This window comes from Pteronotus mesoamericanus, unplaced genomic scaffold (genome assembly GCF_021234165.1).
Source record: "Pteronotus mesoamericanus isolate MK-2021 breed Mesoamerican mustached bat unplaced genomic scaffold, CSHL_Meso_final contig_116, whole genome shotgun sequence".
Lineage (NCBI taxonomy): Eukaryota > Metazoa > Chordata > Mammalia > Chiroptera > Mormoopidae > Pteronotus > Pteronotus mesoamericanus.
Genome location: NW_026555027.1, coordinates 2769755 through 2786584, shown reverse-complemented (window position 1 = coordinate 2786584; position 16830 = coordinate 2769755).

The following is a 16830-nucleotide window of genomic DNA, read 5'->3' as shown; positions in this document are numbered from 1 at the left end:
CAGAGAACGCGAAGCCAGGAGAGCGGCGGGGCTCGCCACAGCGGCGGCATGTCGCAGCGGCTTCAGCGGCTCCCCGGTGTCTCCCCGCCGTCCGCAGCTGGGCCGCGGAACTGGCCATCTTCTCCTGCAACGACACCGCCATCCTTGCCTTTCTGTTTCAAGTCCTTCTCCTGAGAGACAGATCAAAAACGTGGACTCTTGGAAAGTGCAGTCTTAAATCCGGCTGCAGGCAGAGATCCCCGGTTTGTGTTGCAGGCGATGGGAGCTGTTTAGAACCCGGCGGCCGGGCCGCCCGGTGAAACCCAGCACGCAGGAGCGGAGGGGCGCTGCGGCCCGCTCTGCCGGGCTGGGAGCAGGCCGGTGCCTCTGACCTCATGGGGCTCGCAACCTAGCCAGGGAAGTGGGTGCTCCCCGTGCGGCGCGCTGTCCGGCATGGCTGTAAACAGGAAGGGGCCGGAGCCCCTCCAGAGCGCCAGCTGCGGCCGCGGTTCCCGCGCCGCAGCCGCAGCCGCGGCCAATGGCAGGAAGTGGGCCTGGAAAATAAGAACGATGGCCGGGCGGCCACACACAATGACCACCGAGCTTTTTTCCAAGTCCCAGTGAAGCGTCCATTCATTCCTACTTTGTGAGATTCAAGCAGTCATAGCTGGGTGTACAAAGCATTTCCTGCCGATTAATATGAAGCTGGAAGGAGTTGATAGACCTCAGGCGGGGATTCGGGCCATTAATCCAAGCCAGTCATTCATTAACCCTCAGGAAGCTTTCTGTGCCAAAGTCATCATCATCATTATTATAAACGCAACCCCAAGCCCCACATGGGTGTCAGGCCACTTTTCTCTCCGGGAGGCTCTGAGTCTGAGTCAGCCACAGGGCCTGAGTCATTTCCTCAGGTCCCTCCGGATCGCGGGGAGCACGGCGCTACCGCTGCGGGAATCCAGCAAAGGGCCCCTTTGAGAAGTAACCCTCGCTCTCGCCTTTTACGAGCTCCTCGGGGGCCACGCCGGTTGTCCCTCGATTTCTGTTCTGCAGCGCAACACTGCAGCAGGCAACATGGCCACCCGGCTAAAGACTACATTTCCCAGCCTGCCTTGCAGTGGGTGTGATCGCGTGATGAGGAGATGTTAGCAGCAGGGACGGGAGTCCCATCTGGATCCTGCCCTCAAAGAATTGGGAGCATGACCCCCTCCCCACACCCAGTCCCCTTCCCCCTTTCTGCTCGGAAGGAGGTGGCAGGCACTGGACAGTCTCCCGGGCCACCGAGACGGAAAACACGTGTCAAGGATGCAGAGCTGAGCTGATGGGCTGCACTGGGTGGCCTCAGACCCTCCCGTGATAGGGAAGAGGTCAGTTTCTGTCTGGCTCAGGCACGGTACTTTGGAATCTCTTTGTTGCAGCAGCTCAGCCTGCACTTCCACAAACGCAGGGATGGCGAGCCAGCCCTGTGTCTCCGGCTGGCCCTGTCCCACAGCCTAAACCACGTTCTGACACGCCAGCCAGCAGCTTTCATTCTGAGCGCACATGTGAGGCCTATACCAGGAGAACGAGTGTTTCTTACACATTCTCATTCCAGTCTCCCAACGGCCCTCCGACAGGTGGTGGTTATCACTGCTGGCCCACTGTACAGATGAAGAAACTGAGGCACAAATACATCAGGACACGTGCTGCAGGCGAGCAGGCAGCGGGGAAAGGATTCGGGCCCGGACGGCGCAGGTCCGCCCCTCCCCTGGGCCGCCCGTAACCCGCGAGCGCCCGCTCTTACACACACGCCTCCTCACAGGCTGGGCACACGTGCGCCCTGGCCCAAACCCGCCCAGAAATAGGTGAACGTTCGCTCTGTGTGTGTGTGACCAGCACGGTGGTTTCTAAAGGCGCCGCGCACGGACCCGTCACCCTCCCGAGCTGTGCGTGGTGGTGCAGTCGTTCGGCGGCTGCACGTGCTCTGGGCCCGCGGACTGGGTGACGCGTGGCCCCACGGTTGGAGGAGCCTGTGGCCCAAGGGAGACGAGCCAGACGTGCCTGGATCGTCTCTGTGGGAGGAATGTCGCCCTTGACAGGAAAGGGCCTGCGGAGCGTCGGGCCAGGCGCGCGGGTTTCCTTCCCCGAGGATCCTCGGGGGCGAGTCGCCCGTCAGGATTCAAAGGGGAAAGGAAAGGAAAGAGCATCTGCCGAGCCCCCATGCGGCCTGCGATACACGTTGCTTTATCTCACACTTACCCTGCAGCCCCCAGGGGCCCACCTGGGTCCCCACTTCCTAGGCGAGGGAGGCGAGGCCCAGGGACCTAGGCCGTGGGGCCACGCCCCGGCAGCCCCCGCAGCGGCGGGTTGGAGGCCAGAGCCCGAGGCGCGTCAGCAGCTCCCACAATGAGAAACGCCAGCTGGGGGCTTCTCCGTCCCTCCAGGCTTTCGACTGGAATGTGAACTATGGAATCCACAGGAAGAAATAAATGACAGAACAATTCTCCCCTGTTCGGAAAGGCAGCAGGGTGGAGTGAGGCGGCAGAGGCGGCGTCTGGGAGGGGCGGCCCGTGGCCCGGAGCAGCGCTGGAGGCCCAGGCCGAGGACGCGGGCGCTGTCCTGTGACTCAGCGCGCACCAGCCCCAGGGCCTCAGGCGGCGGCTTAACTTCCCAGCCACGCTAGACACGGGACTACCAGGCCTCCATCACAGAATGCTGAGATTCTCAAACTACCTCAGGTCTCGGGAATGTGAGCCGGACACACGACGCTCGCTGTCGGTGAGCAGAAACCTCACCCCAGTGTCTCCAGATGAAGGTTCATGGGGGGGCGGGGGAGAGGGAAGATGGGAGGGAGGGAGGGAGGGAGGGAGGGAGGTCCTCTCTCCCTCCAGTCGGTCAGATCAGTCTGCAGCCACTTAGATCACATCTGCTTTGGAAGCCTCCACGTTCAACATTCAGCGAGGTAGTGGCTGAGGGCCTGCTGTGCCCGGCTCCCAGGACCAGCTACATAATGGTCAAGAGCCCTGGGTAAAGGGAAAGCAGGGGGAGAGGCTTGATCAGAGGTCATCAAGCCCTGTGGAGGGTCCTCAAAAAAACTGAAAATGGAACTGTCCTATGACCCAGTGATTCCACATCCGGGTATGTATCTGAAGAAATCCAAACACTAATTCAAAAGAATGTTAGGGGAGAAATCTCAAAAACACTAGAATTATCTTCTGGAGGACAGGCCCCTTGTCGTCAAGGCTTCCCCCACTGGGGGCGTGTTCTAGGAGCCCATCTGGATCCGTGGACCAGCTGGTGGTGTTGTGAGAGGCTGCGTTTGGCGTCAGTGAATTTTTTTGGAAAACTCTCAACCCATTTGCCCATTTCGTGATGGGTGATTTACAAGCGCACCTGCCCGCACCGCACTGAGTGTTCAGCTGTTTTTGACCAAAAATGGCATGACCCCTGTGCCCCATCCTTCCTATTCAGCCGCTCTCACCCTACACGAATTTTTTGTTTGTTTCCCCGGATGAAAAAAGTTCTCCAAGGGAAACATTCTGCTGATGTGGAAGAGAGAAAACAAAAACCGGCAGAGGCACTGAAAGGCATTCGCATCGAGGAGTTCACAAACCGTTCTGAGCAGAGTGGGCAACGCGTCTCCATAGGTGCATTGCATCAAAGGGAGAGTTCTTTGCAGGTGACTGACGTTTACACATGGAAGAATAAATAAATTCCACTTTGGGGGGTCCTCCCTTGTATATGCACCCCAGCGTGTATGGCAGCATCATTAACAATAGCCAAGATATGGAAGCAACCCGAGCGCCCAGCACTAGACAAGCAGATACAAAAAGCGGTGGTGCGTCCACACCACGGACTGTCGCTGGGCTACGGGCCCCCGCGTGGAGGGACCTAGAGGGCCACGCGCTGAGTGGCGTCCGTCAGGCAGAGGAAGGCAAATGCCATGTGATTGCGCTAAGACCTGGCCTCTGAAGAGCAAAATAAAGGAACAAACAAAAGTGAGACAGACGCACAGATACAGAGAACAGACTGACGGCTGCTGGGGGGAGGGGTCTGGGGGCCTGGGTGAGAGAGGGGAGGTGCGGAGAGGCCCCTACCGGCCGTCACAGAGTAGCCACGGGGGGCGGAGTGCCGCTCAGGGAACAGAGTCAGCGACACTGCGTCAGCCCCGCGCGGTGCCGGGCGCCCTGGGCGTCCCGGGGACACTGTGTGAGGTCTGCGATGGCCTGACCCGTATGCTGCGCGCCGGAGGCCGACACAAAGCACTCCTGAATGGCAGCGGTAATGCGAAAATAAACTTTTTAAAGAAGTCGTCAAGGATTTCAAGATGCAAGATGGCTGAGCGTGACGCCCAGCGCAGGCCCTTGGAGCACGAGGCAGCTGCCCCGGGGCTAGGGGCGCAGCAGCGAGGAAGCAAACGGACACTCCGGCCCTCGTGGGCTTGACAGCCTGGCAAGAAGAGGTGGACGCTATACAAGAGGCGTCAGAGAGAATGTCTGGAATAGCAGAGGGCCCTCAGAGCGGTGGGGACACAGTGGGGCCGGGCGGTGGGGGAGGGCCGGGGGGCTTCAGCCCAGTTTGCATCTGGACCCGCAGGGAGTCCTCCCCGAGCGGGGAGTCTGAGTGACAAGGGGCGCGCAGAGGGGCCAGCAGGGAAGGCCCCTGGCAGGGCGGGCTGCAGAGGCTCTGAGTGGGGAGCGCGCCCGGTGCACCCACGCAAGGGGCAGGGCTCAGCGCGGCAGAGGGGCCAGCCAGGCCGAGCGGCCCAGGTGAAGCCGAGAGGTCGAGGACCTGGAGAACTTTATCTGAGGCCATTGCGATCATCCAAGTGACACGTGTTGGTGGCTTGAAACAGGGTGGGACAGGGAGACGGTGCGAATCCGTAAGATTCCAGGTCACGCGGAAGGCGGAGCCCGAAGGCCTTGCTCCCAGGCTGGCGGTGGGGCCTGGGACAGGAAGCAAGGGTGACGCCAAGCTCTGCGGCCTGAATGCACGAAGAAAGTTGGCGTCAGCCAAGGGCAGAAGAGTGAAGGGCCAGCGGGGGGAGGGGCATGGGCGGGGCTCCGGCTCAGGCCGGACACCCTGCTGGGGGTTCCAATAGCGCCTCTGAGCGGGCAGGTGGCGGTGTGAGTCTGGGGGCCTGGGGGGTCCACGTGGGAGACGCGCACACACGTGGGCATCATCAGAGGCGGCGCTGGACGCGGCGGAAGGGACGCTCTGGGTGCGCCGGTCCACCTGGAGCGGTCAGACACGCCGAGAGGCCGCTAACAGCGCCCAGGGCAGGAGACCAGAGCAGGAAGGCGGCGAGGCAACCGATGCAGGAGGAATTCACACTGGGCCGTCTGCAGGGGGCTCAGAGCGCAGGGAGAGGCGAGGGCCAGGCCTGGACGGACGACGAGAGCGCGCGGGACAGGCGGGGCCGGACAAGCGACAGGAAGGGCTGTGCCCGGAGGCAGCGCTCACGGGGCCCAGGGCCCCCCCTGAACACCAGGCATCGGCTCGCCGCCATCGGCAGGTCCTGCGGCTCTACCCCCGGAACCCCTCCCCCATCGCCCGATCCCTCTCCGCCCGCACTGCCAGCACCCGGGCTCCGCGTGCAGAAGAACCGGAGAACCGCAGCTGCGGCTCCCTGCCGCGGCTCTGCCCCTCAGGAGGACTGGTGCGCCTGTGAATGCTGTCTCATTGCTCCCTTTTCAAAACCTACATTCCTGTGGCTTCCGGCAGCCCTTCGATGGCAGCCGGATCGTTCCCAGGACTTGAAGGCCCAGCGTGGCTGGCCCCTGCCCACGTCTGGGGCTCCCTTCGTCTTTCCTTCCACGGTTCAGGGAGGCGGTAAGAAGTGACCGCTTCTGGATACACCAGGCCGGTGGGGCCCAAAGGACTCGCGGGCCAATTGGCAACGTGAAACTTGAGACTCGGAGCTTTACCCCACCCCAGGGCTCCCCAGCTGCCCATGCTGTCCTCGCCCATGCCCGGCTCCGCCCCGCGCCCCGCGCCCCGCGCTCTCCTCGCGGCGAGCTGCCCGCCCGGTGGGCCCCTGCCGCACCTGGAACGCCTGCTGCTGGCTTGTGCTTCGTCCCCCAGCCGGTCTCCCGGTCCCACCGGGGCCGGGGCTGTGCCTGCCTTCGCTGCCCCCATGCCTGGCTCCCGACCGCGGCTGCTTGGCAAACCCATGCTTGACCCTCACTATTCACGAATTCCGTATCTGCCAAATCTCCTGCTTGCGAAAGTGTATTTACAACTCTGAATGTTACCATTTTTGCTTTATAAGTTATTTTAAAAACTTAAGAGGAAAAACTCCTGTTCTATGTACTGAGCTGCTGGCCGTCTCTGTGGCCTCCCTCCGTTCCGAGTTCCGAGTTCGCCTCTCCACTCCCCCGGCATCGCTCATCGGCGGCCCTGGGGGGCTCTTCCACATTCATGTTCCCGCAGATCCGACGGCAAAGAATTCTCTCCCTTTTCCTGAATTCGAGGGTGTCTGCATTTCACCGTTGTCCGGAGGGGCGTTCCCTCTGGGTCTGAAGTTCTGGATTAACGCTGCTTTTCTGTAAGAAAGCTCTTGTGCTGCTGTCCCCTGGCCTCTGTGATTTGCAGGGCCCAGTCGTAGGAGTCCTTGTCCCCGTGCATGCAACGTGTCACTTATCTCTGGTGCTTTCAAGATCTTCCCATTATACTCTGTTTTCAACAGCTTGGTTATGATGTGCCTGAGCACAGCACCCTTTTCGTTCACCGGCTTGAGATTGGCGGAGCTTCCTGAATCTGCCAACAGTCTGTTTTTCACCAAATCTGGGATGTTTTCGGTGATCAATTCCTCAGACACGTCCCCTGCCCCCGCCTCTTTCCTCTCTACCGCTGGGGCCCTGTCCCGAGACTGTTTTCACCTCTCGATCCTGACCCGCGGGCCCCTGAGACTGTCTTCTTTTTTCTTTTTTTCCAATCATTTTCCTCCCTGTCCTTCAGAGCGAAAATGTCTTGAAACTGACTGGCTCCTTGGCCAGTTCCATTCTACTCGCAAACCCACTCAACGAACTTTTTATCTGTGCATTACCATTTTTATTTCTAAAATTCCCTTCGCGTTTCTTTCACGGTTTCTCCACTGACCGTTTCAATCTTCCCACCTGAGGGAGTTTCCTTGGTCTGGTGGGGCGGTTCCGGCCACTGCCCTGAAGTCTCTGCAGCCTCCGGGCCGCCTTGGGATGCACGTCGACTCCCTTTTCCTCTGAGAAAGGGTCCCATTTTCCTGGCTCTCACATGTCAAGTCAGTTTGCAGCGTCTCTTGTACATTTTAAATACTATGCTGCACGAATGTAGGTTGGGCTTTGTTTTAGCAGGCGCTCAGCCCTGCCGGGCTCCAGCCTGATGCCCCGCCTTCCCCTCTGCTCCCGGCGCTCCTGTCCGGGCAGCGTGGCCATGCGCAGCGCCGGGCCACGCCCGTCTGTGTCGGCCCCCACGTGGAATCGGGGTCCCCTTTCTCCACGTCTCCCCTCCCCTAAATGTCTCCCACCCGTCAGCACCCCGGGCCCCCTTTTCTGGGCCTCCTGGCCAGAAGGCAGCGTTCCCCTGAGAATTCGAGGCCCACGACCGGCCGGCTCTCCCAGCCAAGCCGGGACATAAAAGAGAAGGAGAAATGAGCAACTCGCCCTCGAATGGGGCGCCCCGCGCGTGCGGATGCCCGTCTGCAATCGGCCAGCCGTGAGCCTTCACTCTCCTCGGGGGCTTGCCCCTTGGGGCGCACCCTGGGCTGCCGTGCACGTGCCAGCGAGCTGGACCTGTCTTCCACCCGGGCGGGGCTAGGACGCTGGTCTCTTCTCCCACTGAAGTTATTTTTAAAAAGCACCTCAATACCGAAGAGCACCCGAGGATCCGACTGTGTCCCACTCCTGCCCCCGTCCCTCCTTCCGCGTCTAGGAGACCCCACGGCCTGAATTCGGGAGTGTGGCTCCCAGGTCGCATGCTTTTCATATGTATAAAAATAGTAGTTTTTAACTGTTAGTTTTAAACTATTCCACCCGCCCCCCCCCCCCCGCCGGCCTCATGGCCCCCTCCCGACTCTCATCTCTGGCCCCCAGGCTGCTCTCTGTGAGCTTCCTCTGTTCCACCTTCCAACTCCCGCTCCTTCCTCGGCTTTGTCTGATCTCTCCCCCGGTTTTTCATTTTAATGCCTATATTGTTATTTTACTAATATTATCAGATTCCCCTTTAAAAGCCACCTCTTCTTTTTCAGTAATGTCTTGTCCTCTTTCTACATTTCAATGCCTTCTTCTCAGCCTGGAATCCCTGTATATATACATTTGTTTCAAATCTTTGATAGTCTCTTAGCTTAGGTGCTGGGACCTAACCGGGCCGCTGCATCGCTTGCTGACTGTTGCTCATGGTGGGGCCTTCTATTGCACGTTTTGTAATCTGGGTGAGTGAACTCCTAGTTAGCACACCTCTATTTGTAGAAACCTTGAGCTTCCTGGCTTGAGTGCATGTCCCTTCAGGGACGTTGGCTAATTTGCTTCTGAGAAGCATTGCAGGGGTAGTATCACTGCGTAGAACCACTTTTATAGTCTCAGCTTGGGAGTTCCCAGACGCCGTGGGAATGTACATCTGGACTTTGAACCTACATAAGGAATTTACAGTAGCATCAAAAATCAGGAAATATCTAGATGTTGTTTAATGGAAGTTGTGCAAAAATCCCGCTGTGTTCAAACACTGGAAGATCCTTAATTGTAGTATATAAACTCTGCACAATTTGGCGTATCTAGAGCTTCAGCGTGATCCCACAAAAATCCCAGCAGGTAAGGAGAACCAAGACGAAGCAGAAGAAGGAGGACTCTCTCCGGCTGGTACTGAGACGCACTGTGAAGCAGGTGATGGTCCACAGAGAGATGTTGTCGCCAGAGCAAACGAACAGGTGAGGGAACAGACTATTGAATCCAGAAACTGGCCAGAAATTGGCCAATACACGGCCACTTGATTTATGGCAAAGGTGACAATGTAGTACAATGAGAGAAAGAATATTCTTTTAAATTAAATGGCATTGGATCCTCTACATATTTTTTTTTAAAAAAAACTACATTCACAAGAAAATGAATTCCAGATGTATTGTAGATCTAAATGTGAAGGAAGAAAAACCAATAAAGCTTCTAAAAGAAGTCATGAGGAAATATCTTTATTACCTTAGAGTAAACAGGCATTTCTTAAGTAGGCCACAGAAGGGTACGTCTGACAGTTGGATTTTATTAAAATAAAGGACATCTGTTCGTCACAAGACACCAGGGAGGAGGGGAGGGCAAGCTGCAGAACAGGAGAAGGGGTTTGCACACGGATGCCTGATGGGGGTTTATATTTTAGGTATACAAAAAAAAAAAAGCTACAAATTAGAAAACAAAATGAAAATACTAAAGCAGGCATTTCACAAAAGCATATACCAAATTGCTAAAATGCTTACGAAAGGGTACTCACACTCATCCATCGTCACGCGGCACAAACCCAAGCAGGGTGGCTGAAACGAGGTGGGAGGGGACCCCCATCGGGGCCGGGAGGAGGCAGAGCCGCCAGAGCACCCAGGGGACCTCCGACAGCAGCCACTTTGGAAAGCTGCTCAGCGGCACCCTCCACATCTGAGTTCACGCATAAGATCCATCATTTCTCTCTTAGATATTTGTCCAAGAGAAATGTGTTTTGATCGACCAAAACTGACGTACTTAGAGTTTTCAAGGCAGCATTATTCATAATTCCCAAACGGGAAACACCCCAATGTCCTGGACGGACTTCCACACCCCAGCGCCTACGTTGCCAACATCCGCCTGCGCCCGCCGCCACGCCCCAGTCACGCGTCTGATGCTCTGCCTCGCAGGAAGAACCCTCTTCACGTGGCCCCTGGAGATTCCCGTTGCGTCCTTATCGCTCAGATCTATTCTTAAAAGGCTGAACAAGCCCCGGCCCACACAGCTTGATGGGTTGGGGCCTCGTCCTGTGCACCGACAGGTCGCGGTCCATTCCTGGTCAGGGCACACGCTCAGGTTGTGGGTTTTCAACACCCAGGGTGCATGTGGGAGGCAACGGATCAATGTTTCTCCCTCTACCCCTCTTCCTCTTTCTTTAAAATAATAAATGTATCCTCAGGTGAGGATTTTAAAAACAAAACAAAAGGCTGCACGCTGGTTTATCCAGAACATCAGGAGGTTTCCTACACAAGTGTGTCCAGGTGATAGTTCACGATGTGCCCCGTCACGTTTCCACGTCCCCACCGAGAGGTGACGCATCTCCCTGGCACTGTGTTTAGAGCCTGAAGGTGATGCCTGGTTGCAAGGAAGAGGCGGGAGAAGAGAGGGGAAGAGAAAGCGCTGTCACCTAACACTGGGGGGCCGGGGAGCGTCGGGAGGGAGCGTCGCCCCCTGCACCTGCACCTGCACCTGCACCTGCGGGGGGCCATGCCGCTCTCCACACCCTGCCCCCCTCCCCCGCCGCTGGCTGCAGGCCCCCCACCTGGCCGCTCGCAGGGCCGCCGCTGGTCCCGTGCCGGTGGCAGCCATTCCCGGGCCCCGTCACCCGGCTGAGCAGCGGTGCCCCGTCCAGTCGCAGGTCGTGTGGGTCGGACTGCGATCGGGCTGCCAGCCGCTGATGACGGGGGCGGGGAGCGGGTAGGTCTGGGGAGCCACCCCCGCTTTCGTCTTGCGCTTGGACCCCTTGGGGGCTCCCCTTCAGGGTCACACGTCTCTGGTGGAAGAACCAGGTTAATCCCTGGGAAGCAGCCGCGCTCCCTGGGCCGGAGGGGCTGGGCACGTGGGGGCGCGCTGCCCGCAGGCCGGCCTCCGGGTGGTGGGGTGAAGAGGCTTCCACGCTTGGGGTCGCACTGGGGCTGTCCCCGACCCACCGTCCCCTCCAACTGCGGCTGAGGAACAGTGCGGGTGAACGGCTCAGGCCGGGACAACAAAAAGAGTTGGCAGCTCTGGGGTATTCTGGGCACCGGGCACCAACTGAGAGCTTTCCCCAGAGGATCTCGCTTACTTTCAAAATAAGCCTTCAGTTATTTATTCTTATCCCGCCCCCATTCTTCTGGTGGGGAAACTGAGGCTGCAAGGGGTTCCGCTTGCGCGCAGGGCCAGGACCACGGCCCAGCGGTAAAGCCGGGACGGAGAGCCGGCGAGTCGGGGTCCCGCCCTTGACCAGAGCTCCGGACGCGAGTGTTCGGTCGCGTGCTGATCCTGGGCTCCCTGGCGCCCCTCACGCACACCCCGTCCTGCCTTGGGGGGAACCCTCACCCCCTCCGTGGGTGGTGTCCCGACGGCCCCGGCGGGGGGCGGGAGCAGGGGAGAGGTGCACAGGGAGCCTGCCTGGGGGCACCGCCCAAGACCCCTCCCCAGTCCCTTCCCCCTTCTCGGCCGCCAGGGCGCCCCTCTGAGGGCTGCGGCCCCCAGCGCATCGGCGTCTGCTCCCGTCAGGTGCCCTTTGCCCACCAGTCTCCCCACCCAGCTCTGACCCAGAGCGAACCCAGACGGGCCCTGGTCCCCCTTCCCAGGCCCCTGGGAAGGCCTTCCCTTCCCAGGGACCCCAGACCAGGAAGGCCCCGGCCGCTCTTCTGGGGCCGTGGCTTCTCTGAGAGAGACCGGAATGGGTTCTCGGGGTGAGGGAGGGCTCTTTCAAGGTATAAAATAGCACTTTTGGCAACAAGGGCAGCCTTGTGGCACCAACCGCCTTCGGCAGCTGTGGTTTCAAACGCAGAATTAGAAAGTCAGCTCCAGGCGAGGAGTCCCACACACCCCCCCGCCGCCCCGACACCGTGGCCTCGCCTGGGCCTCAGATGTCGCTCTTGCTTAGCGGCCACAGGGCAAGGGCCCCATGGAGCGTGTTACGGCTGGCCGAGGGGGCTGGCCAGCAACGTCCCCCGGCCCCCGGGCTCCGGGCACAGCGCCAGCTTGGCCAGGTCTGCAGGCAGTTTCCGGGTCTTCCTCGGCCCTGAAATCCTGCCGACGGTTCCTGCCCGCCGGCCAGCCTGGTTCAGCCGTGTAAGGAGGCGGGACACCAGGCCCCTGGAAGGCCCGAAAGCCCCGAGACAACCTAAGGGAGGTGATAGGGAGCGCAGTGGGCCCAGAAGAAAGACCACCGGGCCAGGAGCCCCAGCGCTTACGAGCACCTGTCCCCAGGGGTCCATGCTGCTCAGCCCTCGGTGCTGTTTCCTGCGGGGGGAAGCGGGGATTAGGCAGGCGCTCCCCTCGGGCGGAACAGGTGCCCCTGCAGCGCTCTCCCAACCGCGGGCCAACCTGCGATTCCCTGGTCTTCGCAGGACCTGCCACGTAACAGACACTGTGGGCCACACAGGTCAACGCGTCGTCACTCTCGGCCCTCCCAGTAGCCCGCGAGCTGGCTTTCGGGGACATTCTTCTCAGAAGCGGGGAGCGGGTGTGCTGAGACGCCGGAGCAGCGCAGGCAAGAGAAAGGCCTTGCGCTGTCCACCCCTACGTCTGTCCACCCCTAAAGCTGACATTCTTTCCCCCCGTCACTGGGCCTCTGGCACCTGACCCGCCGCCTCAGCCCGCCTGAGAGGAAGAAAAAGGCACAGGCAGCCCGTGCCCGGTTGGAGACCCGCCCAGAGAATGGGCGCTTCCGGAGCAGAACTGCCCCGGGAACAGGCCTGGCGAACGGCAGCCACGGCCATCCACCTCAGGGCCCAGCGCCGCCTGGGAATCGGCTCCCATTTTGTCCCCACACAAACAAGAGCCCCATCACCCAGGAGGTCACAGAACCAAGGGAGGGGACAGATATGGCGAGAACAGGGTGTAAACAAGATGCCACAAGGGCAGAGAGGAAAACAGGACTTCAAGGCGAGCACACCAGGGCCGTTCACGCGCAGGCTTCTGGGTGACGTCCGCACTCTCCCTGTGCGCACAGGAGCCTGCATGTCAGCGACGTCGCATGCCCTCCTTTGTGAGCAGAAGCAGTATTTGTGCTTCCTGGGCTGTTTTATACACAGAACCACCTGGCGGGGCTCCTGTTCCCGAGATGCAAATTACCTGGTTCGTGGGGGAGGGGTGTGCTGCGAGGCAGGGGGAGGGGGCCGACGTGCTTGCCGGCCACACTCCGGCTGACACCGCTGGGTGTGATGGATGCTGCCCGCGCTGTTGCCTAGCAACCCAATACCCTTCAAGAAAATCCTGCAGTCTCGCTGGCTCACAAAAGCAAGCAGGGCTGGTTGAGCCCGGCGCTAGGAGTGGAAAGATAATAATGGTTTTACTCCAGTTATTAACAATCATTCTCCCTCCTTCCCCGCAGACGTCCGCACACCTGGAGGGCGCCCGGGGCCCCCGCCAGAGCGGGGCTGGAAAGAGCCCCGGGTGCCGCAGGCGCCCCGGTCAGCCTCGGAGGGAGTGGAATTTTACTGGCTGGTCCCATGATGCCCCTTCCGGGCTGGGCCTCCTCGCGGAGTGGCGAGGCGTGACTCACGGCATACCTCCAGATAGCTGTTTGTCAGCCGGCCCTGACTCATGCTTTCTTTTCCCTCAAAACCGAAATGCTTGACATTTTCAAAGAGGGTTGGGGGAAGGTGTTCAGAAAAAAATTTTTTAAGTCACCGTGTGGCTTGGTGGGCAAGTGTGGGGGTGTGTGGGAAGAGGTGAGTAATGGCTCCTGCGGACAGGTAAACACGCGCGCGCCAGGCCCCCACCGGCAGCCCCTGCAGAGCCCAGCCGCCCTCGGTGTCCTGCAGGGCCAGGCCCTTCGAGGCTGTCCTGCTGGGCGACGGCCCCGAGGGCCGAGCGCTGGCCCTCGGTCGCCCCCCAACAAAGAAGTCTGCTGCGGCCTGTGGCGCGCAGTCAACAGCAAGGCTTTAAAAGGACCCTGCAGGCCTTGGGGGGGATGAGAAGACAGAGGCTTCGGCCGGGAAGGGAGACGAGCCCTGGCAAGGCGGGAGCTGTGCGGCAGGAGGCGGGGGCAGGTCCCCGGTCCCCGCCCTGACGCGGACCTTGACCAGGTGTGCGGGGAGGCCCTGCCCATTCTGCAGGGCCCTCATGAGCCTCTTCCTCCGCACGGAGCCCTTGGGCTTTCAGATTTATTCTGTGGGGGCTAAAAGAAGTGGGATACGGAAAGAGGAAAACTCCCACCTCCTAAGTCCTGGCTGGACTAATCATCAAATTAGCAGAGACAGATGCACAGGAGAAAATCCAAGGTTTTAAGATGTGCGCATGGGAAATTCACATGAGCACAAAAATTCCAAAGGCCACGAGGCAACGCTGGACACCGAAGACTTTTTGGACGGGGGTGGGGGTGGTATTAGATTTCAGGAGAGTGGGTGGCCCACCCGTGGTTGGGGCAGAGCGGAACACACCCAGCATGGCCGTTCTGAGTAGGCGGCCCAGAAACGCGGGGGCGGGGGGCGCCCCGCCTGCAGGCTCCTGCGCGAAGGTTAGCACACCTGATTCAAATTGGGCTAAAGCAACATCTGAAACTCCTTCCTGAAGCAAGGTGCTCTCTGTTTGAATCTCTTGGGCAGGAAAGGGAGCTCTGAGTCCTTTGTTTCTTTAAAAAACAGCTTAAAATCAATACTTTTTTTTTTTAAGGGCAGCTTCAGGGTAAAACAACTTTGGTTCTCTTCATGCACTTAGCACGCGCCCCCCACCTGCCCCCCCGCAAAGTCAGGCACCATTTTTATGCCCCTTGGTATCATGTCAACCCAGCGCCATGTCAGATATACAGTAGGTGCACAATGCATGCTGCCTGTTTGTCGGAGAGATGGATAAATGAAAGACTCAGCCAGTCAGATACCGAAAGCCAATCAACCTCCTGGACCCCCTGTTCATGCCCGTGCTCAGCAATAGGCACTGTCCACTCCCAGAGAAGTGACGAGGGTCGGGGGGTCACGGCAGAGAGCCTTTCACGTGTTCCCTGACACCACGTCTTCCCGGTGACCCCTTTAAAAGGAGCAGAGCTGCGGCCCAGAGGAACCGCCCTGCACTTCCTCAAACCTTGGAATGTTAAAAACAGGGCAAACCAACCTTTGCACAGGGCCTGTGCAACATTGTTTCCCAAAGAACTTTTTTTTTTTTTTTGCAAAGATAAGAAAGCAGTTGTTGTGCACACTGAGGACTATTGCCCTGAAAATTAAAAACATTGTTTTGCATCGCAAACATCACCCTGTTACTTTGTCTGCACTTACAGAGAGACTTCTCTCTCCATTGTTCCCCTTTCTCGCTCACAAACACCCCTGGCCTTTGTCTGGGCTACCGCCTGACTTAAGGCCTCCCGAATAGCTGTTCTTATTGAGCAAAAATGCTTGTTGCTTCTCACTTTGAAAGGCCTTTTATTTTTAAGTTAACATTATAAAGCATTATTACAAAAAAAAAAAAAAAGTACTGGTTATCAAAAGTGTCCCCAAAGTCAGGGATCAGGACCTACTCTGCAGGAGAAAAATTCAAGCTGACCCAAAATACTTCCTCTGTTACCTCCAATGCCTGAAATTTCCAAACTCTGCAATTCTTTGGATCGAGACCTTGAAGATCCTTGTTACAAAACGTAAATGCTCTCTCGCAGCGATCACGCATCAATCCATTATTAACATCGAGTGCTTTAGTTAAACTTATTCAATCCACTTACAGAGTATCAGGGACATGTGACAGGTAATTGCTTTTCACTCTTTATTATGAAAATGTTCAGACATAACATACTAAGGCTATCGGATAAGAGCCGCGGCGTATTTGTCAGCCAGCTTCAACCATTACTCGCCTCAGCCAATCTTGCTACATCTAGCTCCGCCCCAAGGAATTATTGAAGTAAACCCAAAACCTCGTAGTATTTCATTGGTGCCGATTTTAGTACATAGCTCTAAAATAGAAATATTTTTTAAAAAACATTATCATACTATCAGTATCATATCCAAAGGAAATTAACAATAATAATAATAATAATTCCTTCATAACATCCAGTACCTGGTCAGTAGTCAGTGTTGGCGCCTCCCTGATGGAGCCATTCAGTGTTGAGGTGAAAAGACGTGAGGCCCAGACTGCGGCAGGGCTGGTTCGGGGGCGGGTCCTACCCAGGGGGCGGGGGCCTCGTGTGAATTTCACCCATTTCGCCGTTTTGGTTTGTGTTCCCGTTTCACCTTGTCAAGAGCAAGTCACCCATGGGGACGGACGTGAATGTAGAAGCCCAAATATGACGTACTCTTCCTATCGGCCAATGGTACCCACCAGCCGTTCTAAGAGCCACAGAGAGGCTTCCTCGCCCTGAGCCGCAGGACTGGGTTGCTCCATCCCTGCGTCTGCCTCGCCCTGCGGCAGAGAAGCCTGCGTGCTTGCTTGCGCTTCAGTTTCCTTGTGCAATGTGCGCAGTTCCGGGCCTGCTCTACAGGGCTCGCGAGAGAATTAAAGAATAAAATGCATGTGAAGCACTTGAAAAAGCTCTTGGCACAGAAAACCCACAGTGAACGCGTACTGGTGCATCGTTATCCCCCAGTCTCCTTGGAAACCAGAGCTGAGGCCTAACGGCCTTACTGGCCTCGCCTCGGCCACCTCCTCCGCTGGACAGAACGTGGCACCTGAGAGGCTTTAAGTTCCTCCAGGGGCTTGTCAGACCACCTGCGTCCGAATCCCCGACGAGCCGTTTACACGGGGTTGCGCAGCCCCAGGCAATTCTTAGGGACGCGAACAGGTTCAAGAACTGCGGTCAGCTTGCCCGAGTGGCTGGGGAGCAACCGGCCCAACCACAGAGAAAGTGGGGCGTCTGACATGGCAAAGCGGCGAGGCATAGCAGCCAAGGGCCCCGGCCCTGGAACCGGGGGCCCGAGCGGAACGCACCCGGCAGGGCCTCCCTGGCAGGGCCACAGGGAGACCAAAGGCAAACGGAGGAGGGCGAAAGACTTCCTGTTAATCAACATGCACTGCTGCTTGTGTTTTT